This window comes from Haemaphysalis longicornis, unplaced genomic scaffold (assembly GCF_048455015.1).
Source record: "Haemaphysalis longicornis isolate Haplotype H1 unplaced genomic scaffold, Haemaphysalis longicornis Haplotype H1 scaffold_3, whole genome shotgun sequence".
In the NCBI taxonomy this organism is placed as follows: domain Eukaryota; kingdom Metazoa; phylum Arthropoda; class Arachnida; order Ixodida; family Ixodidae; genus Haemaphysalis; species Haemaphysalis longicornis.
Genome location: NW_027526335.1, coordinates 86,855,286 through 86,868,561, shown reverse-complemented (window position 1 = coordinate 86,868,561; position 13,276 = coordinate 86,855,286). Strand labels below are relative to the sequence as shown.

The 13,276-nt window shown below is 48.0% G+C and overlaps 1 protein-coding gene across 1 annotated transcript in view; it reads right to left on the bottom strand.

Annotated features, from left to right (window-relative positions):
- LOC144174775 (WD repeat-containing protein 17-like) overlaps nucleotides 1-12,084 on the bottom strand; it is a 122,855-nt gene extending 110,771 nt beyond the window's left edge. The window contains exon 1 of the mRNA XM_077703651.1: nucleotides 11,753-12,084. The gene's annotated coding sequence lies outside the window, so the exon portion shown is untranslated. The remainder of the gene's footprint in view (nucleotides 1-11,752) is intronic.
- Nucleotides 12,085-13,276: the final 1,192 nt, after the last annotated feature.

The following is a 13,276-nucleotide window of genomic DNA, read 5'->3' as shown; positions in this document are numbered from 1 at the left end:
GGCTGCTCGTCTCCACGCCAGGAGCGACGAGGTACTCTCTCCTACGAGGCATCACGCAACCGGGCCGCTGCGCACACATATTGCACCGCACCGTCCCACAAACTGCCTCTTCGTCACGTGGCCAGGAGTGCTGTTTGGTGGGGTTAGAGTGAACTAGAATACTTGGGCAAGTATTCTAGTTCACTCTAGTGGGGTGGATCGACGGGCCGAACAGCCATTTGTGCGGCCCACATGACACGTGTATACAGATGGAATACATCTTGTTTCGAGTTATAGGCATACTCACGGGCGAACAGATTGAGTTTCAAGGGTATTTTAATAATAAAAGCCGCCTGGGGCCTTTGATCATGTCACGCATTACGGTCAGACGGACGGACGGACGGACAACCTGGGACCTTTTATCATGTCATTTACTACAGACACGCAGACAGACAGACAGACAGACTTCCTGAAAGTGTCTCCTAAGAATGCTTACGCATGAAGTAATCATAACACGGCTCTTGGTAGAGCGCTCCATTCTGCGCGAGAATCGCACGCCTTATAAGTGTAAAAATCGGGACAAAAAGATGGGAATTGAAGGGCGCATGGTTCTTCAACACTCGTCTAGGCAAAAAGCTTGAATTCATTTCCTCCGCTATCCTTAAGAAGGATGCATCACGGCGAGCCGCATATGTCTCTAAAAAAAACGCAAACAAGGCGAGCGCGCGCCTTTTTGGAGCATGTGCTGGCTGCCCCACGAGCCGCCGAAGCGTACCTGCGTGGGCATAAATTTCCGATATGCTCGGTCATTAATGCTCGGGTTCATCGGAATTTCAGATGAGGGTATATACACATGTATTCCGGCGCCGCGAATGCACGCAGAGAGCGCACTCTCGGCTCGATCAATGAGCGGGGCACTCGCCCGTATAGTCTTTATTCGTGGCTGCGACCGAGAAAACGAATGGCAGCATGCGCTGTCTGTATTCTCGGGTCGCTGCAAGGAGCTAGCGAAATGTACACTAGGCCCGCTGATGCACGTGACCGCGACATTCTGCTTGTGACACAAGGCAGTTTCTAATACAGATAAAAATACTATAACAGAGTCGTAGGATAACAATCACTCATATTTGGAGCCGCAATAGAGAGGCCGACACTGTTTCAAGTCAACTGACGCTCATATCTCCTTTATTTTCCTGTCAGAATGACACGAATTGAGATCTTAAAATTCGAAAGGGGCACGTTTTGCTGTCCACGTTTCGTGAATTTTATTAGCGTTTGCGGTGAAGCAAGAATTCCGGCTCTATCACCTTTCTTCTACGCAAGAAATACAGTGGGAGGGGCACTATCTGAAGGAATATTGCAATTTAATGTATTCAACACCAACACGAAAGCTCTTCTCTTTTAGTTGAGAGCAGAAGGAACCTTGGGCCTGGCTTAGCCAAGTTTGGGGGAATGTAGAGTGCTATATTAGCGATAAAAAAGAAATTTCACCTCTCCCAAAAGAAAGTCGCCTTGAGAGAGAGAGAGAGAGAGAGAGAGAGAGAGAGAGAGAGAGAGAGAGAGAGAGAGAGAGAGAGAGAGAGAGAGAGAGAGAGAGAGAGAGAGAGAGAGAGAGTACCGCCTGACTGTGCAAGAAAGCAAGCAAGCAAGCGAAACTGGCGTTCTTCTCATGCCATGGCATCCGGAGCTTTCGATCATTCCAGCCAATCCCGCATTTCTGAGTCTTAGTGCGGAGCCGATTTCCTTTTCCCAAATAGTTGACTTGGAACATACAGTTTCTCACTCTTTCCTCGACACAAAACCAGCGCTGCAATCGCGTGCCATCATTAGAATTATGGGTACAGAGCCCGATGGCTCTACTGTTCTTGGCTATCTTTTCGGTGCCGGGCTCTTCGAACTTGTCGGCGATTCGCGGCGCCTTCGGCCAGAAACATCTGCTTTCTCTCATGTCTTGACTCACAACGTTTTCTTTCTGGCTAACAATGGTTTGCGTTGCATGTGCGCCCAGTAACGGTCAGATATTTCTTCCTGTAAATGCGTCTTCTTCTGGTGGTCAAACTGAGAACACAGGGGGCAACCATTTTCACCAATTTCTACAACCAGCAGTACGCCTCCTGTTTGCTCAATTAGCGTGATTAATCTTAATCCTTCTTACGATGTGTCTTCAACCCGATGTCCTCGATCACGGGTAGTATGAACAGTACACTTGTCACAATACCTACCAAGATTATGTTCAAAGAAAATGATTGCAAGATAAACATATATATATATATATATATATATATATATATATATATATATATATATATATATATATATATATATATATATATATATATATATATATATATATATATATATATATATATATATATATATATATATATATATATATATATATATATATATATATATATATATATATATATATTGTAGGATGGGTTTATTGCGGAAGGAATTGCGGCAAGATGCTCAGAGAAGGCAGTCCAAAGCAAGCGGGGCACACGGCTGGGTCTCACGCGCTCTTCTCGCGGTCCACGCTGAAGATGATGCCTGTCCAGTTCACCGGTGCTTCATCTTCCTTGCCGTTATTGCACGACGGCCAATCTCCTTGCAAGGGTAGGAGATAGCATAGAGCTTTTGACCACTGTCACCTCTTCACACTACAATCACCCCCCGCGGTGAAGGGAGCCACCCTGGCGACTTATGGGCACGCCACGACAACAGGGTCATAATAACGCTTGAGGCGCTGCACGTGGACTGTCTCGCGGCCTCGGCGACGGAGGTCTGAAGACGGGGTTAGCGGCTCGACAACGTAATTGACAGGCGACGTGCGTTCGACGACGCGGTAGGGGCCGTGATACTTGGATAACAGCTTGCTGGAGAGACCAGGAGTAGTAGTCGGTATCCAAAGCCATACCAGGGAGCCGGGAGAAAAAGTCGCGTCTGGGCGGTCGCCATCACGATGATGTTTTTGGTGTGACTGGTCTTCAGAAGTGAAGGCGCGGGCAATCTGGCGGCATTCTTCGGCGTGGCTGCTGAGTCGAGAAATAGTCGTGTGCTCCGAAACATCAGGACGATAGGGGAGGATGGTGTCGAGAGTGCAGGATGGTTCTCGACCGTACAGGAGGAAAAAAGGAGAGAATCCTGTGGTGGACTGTACCGCGGTGTTATACGCGTACGTCACAAAGGGAAGAATCGCGTCCCAGTTGGAGTGGTCAGAAGAAATGTACTTGGCCAGCATATCGCCAAGAGTGCGGTTGAACCTCTCCGTCAGCCCGTTCGTCTGCGGGTGGTAGGCAGTAGTGGTGCGATGAGTCACCTTGCATTTTTCCAGCAGAGCTTCTATGACTTCCGACAAAAAGACACGCCCTCGATCACTCAGAAGTTCACGTGGTGCTCCGTGACGGAGGATGAAACGATGTAGTAGGAAAGAAGCAACTTCGCTCGCCGTGGCGGCCGGTAGCGCAGCTGTCTCAGCGTAGCGCGTAAGATGGTCGATAGCAACCACGGCCCAACGGTTGCCGGCAGCAGTAACTGGCAGCGGCCCATATAAGTCAATGCCGATCCGGTCGAAAGGGCGTGCTGGGCAGGGTAAAGGCTGCATTGGGCCGGTTTGTTGTTGATGCGGGGACTTACGACGCTGGCAGTTTTCGCATGCCCGGATAAACTTCATCACGAAGGTGTACATGCCTCTCCAGAAATAGCGCTGCCGCAGTCTTTCGTACGTCTTAAGCACGCCTGCGTGGGCACAATGCACATCCGCGTGGAAGCTTTCACAAATGGCAGTCCGCAAGTGACGAGGGATCACGAGCAACCACTTGCGTCCTTCTGGACGATAATTGCGGCGATAAAGAAGTCCATCACGGATCGCGAAGTGCGCAGCCTGACGTCGCAACGCCCGGGGAGCGGTATGCAGCGTAGGATTAGAAAGGAGGTCGCAGAGTGAGGATATCCAAGGATCCTGCCGCTGTTGCCCCGCCATGTCCTCAAACGGTTGTAATGTCGGGGTATAGAGTCAATGGCGCTAAGGTCTGCTGTATCCGTGCCCAGAGGTGAACGGGACAGGGCGTCCGCATCGTTGTGTTTTCGCCCAGACCGATATATTACGCGGATGTCGTATTCCTGGAGGCGTAGAGCCCATCTGGCAAGGCGACCAGAGGGATCCTTCAGTGATGTCAGCCAGCAAAGGGCGTGATGGTCTGTCACGACATCGAAGGTACGGCCGTAAAGGTAGGGACGGAACTTGGCAATAGCCCACACGATGGCCAAACACTCTTTCTCCGTGACGGAGTAATTAGATTCGGCTTTTGTAAGCGTGCGGCTCGCATAGGCAACGACGTACTCTTCAAATTCTGGCTTCCTCTGGGCAAGTACGGCTCCCAACCCTACGCCACTGGCGTCAGTATGGATCTCGGTGGGCGCACGAGGATCGAAGTGGCGCAGTATAGGGGGTGAGGTGAGCAACCGACGTAACGTCAAAAAGGCTTGATCGCGTGAGACCCAGCCGTGTACCCCGCACCTCCACCAAAATGTAGGATGGGTTTATTGCGGAAGGAATTGCGGCAAGATGCTCAGAGAAGGCAGTCCAAAGCAAGCGGGGCACACGGCTGGGTCTCACGCGCTCTTCTCGCGGTCCACGCTGAAGATGATGCCTGTCCAGTTCACCGGTGCTTCATCTTCCTTGCCGTTATTGCACGACGGCCAATCTCCTTGCAAGGGTAGGAGATAGCATAGAGCTTTTGACCACTGTCACCTCTTCACACTACAATATATATATATATATATATAAAGTATAAAGTAAGAAACCTCGGTAACAGCAACAGCGGAGGGATTATTTCGACGTTTCGACTTCGAGAAGACTTGTCTTATTTTAGTTCGTTCTTTTAAATGCAGAGCATTTCAGTAACTCACGATGTCACCCGCGTTGACGTCCGTAGTCCGCACCGCACCCCTCCCTACTATATAAAAAAGAAAATAGTATCCGGCGCCAGGTTTCGATCCCTCGACCCTGCGGGCGGAACGCAATGTACATGGTGCTCTACCAACTGCGCCACAAAGCCGACACAGAATGAAACGCTATGAACACTCATTCAAATTACTGCTGACGAGCGTTCTCTCGTGAGCAGTTGCCACAAGTGCAACAACATTAACGTAACGCAAACTACTTAACGTCGTGCGCCCCCGGAAATGCTCTGCATTTGATCGTGCCCCTCGCAAAGGGGGATGTTTCACTGCGACTTCTCTCGGTCGCGGGACCCGTGGCGCCATCTGGCGGAGGCGCGGCACAACTCGTAGCACTTTCTTTGAAAAAGCGCCTCGAAAGCGCGGCAAATATGAAATAGGGATGACGCGCTTTCGAGGCAATCCGCCGACGCGGCTGCTTTGTGTACAGACTCGGCGGCGAGCGTCCCGGGATTCTGGTACCGACCGAACCCCATTTCTTAGTTTCCAACACCCTAATTTAACAAACATCAGTTTTTTTCCTTTCTCTTGCACAGAGGGGTGCTTTCTACTAAGGTAAGACAGGCGGAGCGGGGTTACGTTATGCTGGGAGGGGCCAACTTCCTGCTGTGTGGAAGGCGGGAGATGCCCGAGCATGTTTTTTTTTCCTGTTACAGGTGGTAACTGTCCTAGGCAATATTTTCGATTACCTCCTACTGTCGCGGAGCTAATGCTACACTATGAGATCATGTAAACTTCTTTAAGTCACGTTTTCATCTAAATTTTCAACTTCTAAACTCCTAACATCTAAACTTATTTACGACAAGTCTATGTTGATCGATGATTGATTGGTTGTGGGGTTTAATGCGCCGATGCTTCACAGGCGCGCCGTGTGTAGGGCTCCGGATTGATTTTGACCAGCTGGGGATCTTTAACGTGCGCCGAAATCTCGAACCCACGGGCGTTTTTGCTTTTCGCCTCCATTAGAAAAGCGGCCGTGGCAGAAAATCGAACCCGCGTCCTCGTGCTCAGCAGCAGAACGCCTTAACCACTGAGCCCCCGCGGTGGGTGGTCAATTGTATGTGTCCTTTACAGTCCGGTTGGTGTTATACCTAGCACACTCCTAAAAACGATGTTCAACCAACTACCCTGCCACAAAGCGTTGCTAAAGTTCGCCTAAACTATTTTTGTGCTTTGCTGTATAACGCGGCGTACATAAATCATAACAGTCAAGAGATTCCGCGTCACATTAAGCTCATGCATATTGCTCTAAGGGTTAAAACAATACTTTGAGACTACATTCTTCAGCACTTTTTGACGAACAGAAACCTTTGCGACGGCTGAATTGCCATGGAGCTCTCGCGGCGTCTGTTAATTGTTGGTTTTAGGGATGGCATGATTCTATATATCATCATGCCTTACTATAATTATCAAGTGCTGTTTTTCTGATACAATCTGCGGGGAACTGTCCTAAGCCCCATTCAATCCTAGAGATAGAAGAGGCATTTTTTTTTACCTGAACTGGCTGCACTGGTGCAAGCAGTGCAGCATATGTTCATTTTTTTTTACTAATTGATATCCTCAATAGCACTCTGCACTGTTCTGCACGACACTGCACTAATCTGCACCAGTTCAGGTAAAAAAAATGCCCCTATTAGAGGCATTTTTTTTACCTGAACTGGCTGCACTGGTGCAAGCAGTGCAGCATATGTTCATTTTTTTTTACTAATTGATATCCTCAATAGCACTCTGCACTGTTCTGCACGACACTGCACTAATCTGCACCAGTTCAGGTAAAAAAAATGCCCCTATTAGAGGCATTTTTTTTACCTGAACTGGCTGCACTGGTGCAAGCAGTGCAGCATATGTTCATTTTTTTTTACTAATTGATATCCTCAATAGCACTCTGCACTGTTCTGCACGACACTGCACTAATCTGCACCAGTTCAGGTAAAAAAAAATGCCCCTATTAGAGGCATTTTTTTTACCTGAACTGGCTGCACTGGTGCAAGCAGTGCAGCATATGTTCATTTTTTTTTTACTAATTGATATCCTCAATAGCACTCTGCACTGTTCTGCACGACACTGCACTAATCTGCACCAGTTCAGGTAAAAAAAATGCCCCTACTAACAATCACGGAGGGAATGATAGAAGGGTAGAGAGAGAGAGAAATAATAAATCTTTCTTTACGGAGCAAAAAGGCCGATGTTATGGGATTCGCTATGGGATAATGGGGAAATGCCAAAGAAAACCACTGTACAAGATTCTCCTACCCCCCATAGGCATCAAACATCTAGGGGGAAACCCTGCGGCGCTGCTCCGATTCCCTAACGCAGCTACGCCATGTCCAGATGGCCGAAGAAGCCGCCAGGAACTAAGATCTTCTGGCTGACTAACACAGCATAGAGCCCAGGCTCTCTACTTCTGGGCGAATAAGTCTCTCTCTCTCTCTCTCTCTCTCTCTCTCTCTCTCTCTCTCTCTCTCTCTCTCTCTCTCTCTCTCTCTCTCTCTCTCTCTCTCTCTCTCTCTGCCGCGGAAGGCATATCCCTGTGCTCCGGGATGCCTTGGCGTCGACTGGCTGTCCTCACTTGGGTAACTCATTTGAGCTGGGTGTCCGGATTCGCGCTGGCCAGGGAAGCCCTCCACTCCTCGAAGTAGAGATTGGAGAGTTGCGGCCAGTGTGTAGGCTTTGCTAGCATGTCTGTATTATTTAAAAATACGCGTCAGGTTAAGCAGTCAGCACAGAGGGAAAGGTGTCGGGTGCTGACGATGAGGTGTAAGTGGATGGGAGGGGGGTACGTGTTTGTCTGGAGTCGCCGCAGAGAGAGAGAGAGAGAGAGAGAGAGAGAGAGAGAGAGAGAGAGCGGTACTGCTTCCTACCTCAGGTGGGGCTTGGTAAAGGCGCCAGGGGAAACACAGGGGGAAATTGTGTTTTCTTAAATTCGTGATGACCTCCTTCCCCCGTTCGCATTTTAAGGCGCTTTTTGCTGATATATGTAGCCCTTAAGAATATCCAAAAAGTAGTTTTTGGATTTCACCCTAACCAACGCTATCGAGGTGATTCCGCATTCCGGAACAAAATTGGTGTTCCTAAAGATTCTCAAATAAATCTTTCGTCGATTCCTTTATCCAACTGACTTTTGCTAGCATATGTTACTCATACAAAGGCAGAGAACCATTTTTAAGGATTTCGCCCTGTGACGCTGCTAAAGGGGCCAAATTGTTTTTTGCAAATGACACGGCTGACGAGCCAAAAAAGCCTAACAGGTGATGTCCACGCCTAGCCAAACTGCTTTTTTAAACGGCTTCAGATTTCATGAGCCTATTGCTGATTACGGTGTTGGAGGTCGCTATTGCTGAAAATTTTAAAAATTCTACCATGGGGAGAGTGAAAAACGGTAAAATAGTTTTCAGGTATTAATTTTTTTTATCACACGCCATTTGAGATATTGAACTGGTTTTTGTTGAGATAGGTAACTTACTCAGGTATCTAAACACTGTTCTACAACATTTTTCTATGACACCCACCCAATAGAGGCAAGCATGATTTCGGGAAAACACTGTGTTTTTACACATTCGTCAATAACCACACAGCCAGTTGATATATCAGAGTCGTTTTTGCTTGCAAATGCTGCCCATTCGATTGCCCAAAAACCAATTTCAGGATTTTGTCCTAACATGCGGATGAAAAGGCATGCGAGTTTTATCAATTTACACCCCTATGGACGTGTGGTTCAGTTGAATTTTCCCGCGTTCGCATAGTGCTTGCCATCTGTTGGCACTTTCTGCAACCATGCACCTCCCGTAGGAGCTCTGTCATTTATCATAAATCTAAAAGAGAAGACTGACCGGTAAAAAGCGCAAAGGTTAGCGCAGCCATCTGTTGGGACTTCCTACATCCCCGCGTCTCCCGGAGGGAGCCCATGTTACTTATAAAACTGTACCTATGAGCATCGTTCATATCCGCTGAGATAGCACTCCCCATGAGGAAGAATACCCCTCGCCCGGTTGGCATCCATCGTGTGTTCCCAGCGCAATCCCCTGCCGAATTCAAGTTGTGTTTACAACCTGGCACTCTTCCTCATATTATATTAAGACTGCAAGCAAAACAACCTCCCCCTTCTTCCATCCACTCTTCCCACCCATGAGCTGCGGGAGAACCTGGTGACTAACAGCGATCTGAATGTCCAGACAATTCTTCCCCCAGAGCGAAAGCTGCCAGCTCATAACATGGCTTTCTTAAAATGGGAACCACTCCCACTTCACCGGTTCAATAAAACGTTTTTCACTCGCTGGCTCACTCACTCGAGCGCACCATCTTGGCGCAACTCTTTTAGCGAGAGTTGCAGTAAAACACGACTGCCAGTCGTTTCACATTACCACGACGCGCCTGCAGTAGGAGCCTATGTACTGACAGCAGGCAGGCGCTCCTGAGTGTGTACCACTTTACTATGAACTAGCCAAATATGACAACTAACAAATAAATGAACAACTGTTATACCCATTAGTATCATTAATATAATGGCCCACCTGGGCACCGCCGGGTACTATACTGCTAGTTCGATATATTGAGGAAGGGTTTTCTTCACCGTTGCACTGCTTTCAGTTATTGGCCTTATTAACCTCCCCAGAATGCATTGAGTCCTCATTGCAAGGCGTTCAGTCCATATTCATGCTGAGGCCTGACCTTTCCGCTAGAATAGCGTTGTCCCGGCTCCAGCCATAGTTTCGTACAAATATAACTAGAGGGAAATCTGGCGCTTGTGTCTAGGCAAGCCGCGCTTCAGCGCGTGCGCCGTCATGTACCGCCGAGAAGCGTTCCATTGTTACTCGGCGTGGCTCGCCAATAAGCTCATAAGTTGTCTGCGGCTGAAAAACAAAAACAACAAGAAACTACAATATCGTAAAATATTTTTTAGAGTTGTTTTACTAATATAAAAGTGGAGATCCAAAAAGTTTATTGGCCAAGAGTAATTTACAAGTTTTCTGTAAGACGAATAAGATGATAAATATTACCTATTTTTTGTTGGACATGAGCATCGAAAAGAAGGCTTCTGGTTAGCCAAGAGGAGGCGCAGAGGAACGCTGCTAGCTGCTATGTCAGCGCCCACGACGGCATGCGATTGCAGCGACAGATTTCCTTTTAGTATGTAACGGCCCTAATTGGATTGCGAACAGACATGGCTTCGGTCAATTCATGCAGGCCTTTTCTTGCTTTCTTCCTTGTCCGAATAATGTGTCTCCAGTGAAAATAAGTCTTGGCGAGATTTTCCTACAAGATGCGAAGGTTCTTCCGGCCAGATTCCTGGTGGTTTGATTGAACATTTTCAACTTTTTATTTACATATTCTACCGATCCCCCGCACACCGATGAGAAATCTGGCGCCGGAATCTTCTCTCAGTCCTTCTACTGGTATTTTTTTATAAAGTGTATACACTTTGGTGCATACCCTTATGTACCAGGCAGAATTATTGGCGATAATTCTTCCTGGCACCGGCGATATTGGCGATATTGGCGATAGAAGATTATGCACTTGTCCACACCTTCGGTTCCTTTGTCCCCCCACAAGCCTTGCGCAATTCTTGCAGTGCGGGTCCTTTGGTCATGCCAAGATGTTTTACCTTGAAATGGCCGGTCATTCAACCAGCTTGCCTCTGAACTGCCCTGTATCATGTCCAGTCGATAGTGTTCGATTGGGGAGGATTCAGTCTGCATTATCAAAGTTATCATCAGGATGACCTTTCTTGATCTTCCGTTAACCATCTTTCCAGTTCATAAAAGCCCCCCTTATCGGTGAATCGCGGCAGTGCAAGGTAACAACTACTAGATTTCAGTGCGGACTACCCTCTAACTTTTTATATACACAAATCCGGCCCTGACCACATCCTCTCAGCATCCATTCTGCGACGAGCCGGAAACTCTTGAGCACTCCCTTTTTGTATTGTCGAAGTTTTTCCTTAATGCGATGCACGTGTCCGAAACCTACCTTTAATCGGCTCAACCTCCTACTTTCAACTCCCGTAGTTTATTATTTGACGCTTCTGGTCTAGGATTTTGCAACAGGTATATTCTGTCCGCCCTACATTCTTTAGTTGGGACGACAGGCCAATTTCGCTGCTGGTAATTTATTTCTACTGATCTTTTTTTTCCCCACTGTACTGTTAAATTTTACTGTTTTTTTCTACTTTTCCTTCTTCTTTTTTTTTTGTCTCGTCTGAAGTAATTGAGGCCACCTTAGCCTAATATTTATGGACAGCGGCTTAACCAACCTTGGTCATCACTGTCCTTAAAGAGGTGAGGGATATGATATAATCCTCAAAAGGGACATCAACCCTCCTTAAAAGCATCCCTGTGTCTCGCGTTAGAAGCGGGTCCCCATCAAACCCCACTCATAATTCCGGCGTTAGTCAGAAGGAGGTCATGATTACAATGACCGTGTTGGTACCGTAACGCACGAACATGCGTTACAACAGATGCACGTCCCATTCTGTGATAAAAAAAGACATTAACGGCGAACAGGATAAATAGTTAGACTATGTTCTGACTACCGACGCAAAAGACATATCGTGATCTATGGACGTGAAAAAACGGCGTGTCACGCAGTTCGGTTGGCTGAGACGTGAAATGACGGCATTCTTTAAAGTTATCACGACAGTGCGGCAACAGTCTGAACCCGGCCTTACGTTCGTCACGTAACGCAGCAAACCGTGCAGCAGTATTTACGCACTCTCGCCGGTTCGAATTTGGCGCCCATTTCTCTTCCAGCTGGAATGCAGAAGGGACGCGCACGCGCATAAGGGGTAGGACCGAGTTGACCTTTGGCTCACCTTGTTAGACGTCACTTTGCCCGGTCAAGCATGGCGCGGTAAGGGGGACGACGCGCAACCGCCGTTCCGTTAGCGGGATCCCTTCATTACTTCCGCCAGCGAACGCCGCTGCCGCCGCGCGCGTGAAGAAGCCGCGGGAGGAGAACCCGAGCCACGGGGGCGATTTCGCCCCGCGATGCTAACAAGCGCGGCTCCTCCTCCCCCCCCGCGGTGCATTTTTCCGCCCGCTTGGCCAGGCCACTGCACCCCACCTCGCTGATCGCGGGCTCTTGTTATCGATGCCGGAGCCGCGCTTGACTTGGCTGCGGCCCGCGAGATGATATGCTCCTAGTGCGCATGCGCCGCCTGTGAACCGCAGCTGTACACGAGCTGCCATGAACGCCGATTTGTCTTCGCTGTTTGTCAAAGCGGAACGCTTTGTAGGTTCCCAGTCGTAGTCGTTTTGGAAATTCGTTCTGTGACGTTCCCTTCTTAGTGAGTTCTGGCCGGTGGTGCGGCAGAATCATTCCACTCAGAAAATTTCTATAGGATTTAAACAGGTGCAGCGTGTTCGGATGTACGGTCCTCATTTACCACTAGTGAAGTGCAGTAGTAGAGGACTGACTACGCGTGTTCATCGTTGAATCGCGGCTATAAGCGTCCAATTATCCCTACCCTCAGGTAAGCACGTTGGTGTGATTTTAGAATTGGCGCTCGTGCGCCTTTGAAATTCTCGTCGTATTTTTAGGCGATGAATTGCGCGTAGATTCGTTGCCTGGGGCTAATAATGAAATGAGGTTCACTTTCCACTGCGCATAATAATATCGCGTATTAGCTGCGAGACTAACAAATATGCAATGCTCAGTAACAACTGCTTCGCTGTGCAAGCCCTGCATTTCTTCCTCCTCAAAGTTAGCGACTGCAATTAGCGGTCCTTTTTACGAGGCCTGGAAGCATCCTCCCAGTGGCCTAAAACGAAACAATGCACGCCAAATGGGGAGGACGACAACGCAAGCGCCGGTGGTCATTAATCGCCGTGTATACATATACGCCACGGCCATCTTTTGCTGTTTTTTTAATGTCGTCACCAGTTTTCTGACAAGTTCAGGCTTCTTCTATTTTGGCTGCTGCCTAAGGAACCTTGACTCCAATATACGGCCTTGTTTCATTTGCGAGAACCAGTCCTTGGTAACTCCCCCGTTCATACCCCGAAGGATGTTGTATTCTTATCTTATTTTATTTATTTGGTACCCACAGCCCCAATATGGCATTACAGGGGGAGGGGGGGGGACAAGAGAGCACAAACTCGAACTGCAACAAGTGCAGTACAGTAAAAGCAGACAGTATACAAGTACTGAATGCAGAAGAAACTCAGGGTGACAGAAACTCAGGTTTACAATAGGTTAACAGAATTCAGGTGATAGAAACTAAGGTTGACAGTGAGAAATTTAGGTTGACAGGTATAAAGAATCATGCGTTTTTATTCTATCTAGCATTTAAACAAAAAGAAACTCCTTATCAATTCAGCAATTCAGCTGAATCTAA